The sequence below is a fragment of the Tupaia chinensis genome, unplaced genomic scaffold (genome assembly GCF_000334495.1).
Source record: "Tupaia chinensis unplaced genomic scaffold, TupChi_1.0 Scaffold000362_1, whole genome shotgun sequence".
Classification (NCBI taxonomy): domain Eukaryota; kingdom Metazoa; phylum Chordata; class Mammalia; order Scandentia; family Tupaiidae; genus Tupaia; species Tupaia belangeri.
Window position 1 is genome coordinate 9574732 of NW_006159859.1, and position 1445 is coordinate 9576176.

The 1445-nt window shown below is 53.1% G+C and overlaps 1 protein-coding gene across 2 annotated transcripts in view; it reads left to right on the top strand.

Annotated features, from left to right (window-relative positions):
- Window positions 1-29: 29 nt before the first annotated feature.
- The window catches only part of JADE1 (jade family PHD finger 1), an 81022-nt gene continuing 79606 nt past the window's right edge, over window positions 30-1445 (top strand). The window contains exon 1 of one of the 2 annotated variants that reach the window (XM_006153156.3): window positions 30-95. The gene's annotated coding sequence lies outside the window, so the exon portion shown is untranslated. Of the gene's footprint in view, window positions 96-118; window positions 256-1445 lie in introns of those variants that run through there. The other variant, XM_006153155.3, reaches the window with a different exon arrangement.

The following is a 1445-nucleotide window of genomic DNA, read 5'->3' on the forward strand; positions in this document are numbered from 1 at the left end:
AGAGGCTCAGCCATATTTGATGGTTTTGTTGCTTTGCTCGGGAGTTCTCGGGAGTAATTTAATGCCGAAGGTCGCTGCCTAGTGGAAATAATATAGTACGTCATTAATATGGCGCCAAAAGATTGGGTTCTCGATATGTAGCGAGGAGGGAGGGAGCGCAGCGTTACTATCCCACCAGTAACTTGGGCATTGCCGGGGCGGGGGCCAGAGGAGAGTATGATTTTTGGATCCTGAGAATTGATCTGTATTGGATCAGTAAGTTTTATTATTTTAATTTTTTTCAATCGGGGTGGGGGGGGGAAGCGAAGACTTAGGAACGTTTCCTTCTTTTGGATTTGCGAAGAACATGCGGTTTTCAGGTGAATCATCAATTTAACGCGTTCAGGAGCAGAAGCCCCATTTAGTTGGCTTTAGTTACAGAATTTTTTGAAAAGCCAAAGTGTATTAGGCTGCATGGGAGTGGAAAGCATAGTAGCAAGTTGGTAGACAGATGGCAATGGCAGAACGCAGGTTCGCGTACATATATGCATCCAGAGTGTGACCGTGTGTGCGGGGACTATATTTGTCCAAACATAGGTGTGTGTAGGTACATCTGTGTGGGGAGACGCGGCCCTGGCTCTTTTCACCGCGTCACCACATGCCAAAATATTCATTGCATCAATTCAAGGGCAGTGAGCAGGGGGTGGGGGGACAGCTCGGCAATTACATTCTTCCAATTTGGGTTTCCAATGATCAGACCTTTTACTTAACAGCGAGACTGCCTGTAAAGTGTAAAACCCTCCATCGGTGAAATTGGAAAGGAGTTGCATTGGGAGAGCAAAGTGCCGATTAATCATGAACTTAAAAAAGGATTGCAAATTGCAACCTTTGGCACCATCTGCAAATTGTGGGGGTGGGGTCTCTTGGTCTTCTCCTGCCTCAAATGAACGTGCAGCCTGTACCCCAGGACTGCAAGTTGCAAAGCCCTTCAGTGCACGTGTTTTGTGCCTGTGAGTGTGTGGTTGTGAGTTGGGGGGCTGTTGTTCGCTAGCCAGCAGGCTTTCCGGGTTGCTCGGCTTTGGCTTGCAAATGCAGGAGAGGGATGGAATGTGGAATGTTGACCGGGGAATCGAATCCTGTCGGAACGGTCCCATTTGCTGGAGAAATTCGATCCCTTCCACCTCCTTCCCGCTCCCCCCGCCCGCCTTCGGGCAGGAGGCGGGGCTGAGGACGCCGCTGCTGCTCAAAGTGGCGGAGCGCGGCGACGGGAGGCAGGGGCACGGCACCCGCCCGTGGGGGGGCCTCCACTTCGTAAATGCCAGCCTCTCTCCCCTCCCACCGGTAATAGGTGACCTGGCGGCCGAGGGCGGCGGGGGGAAGGGACGGGGGAGACCCGGGAGCGAGCCTCCGCGGCACGTGGGCAGGTGCTGGGTGGCTTCGGGGCCAACTTTTGTAGCCCGCCTCTG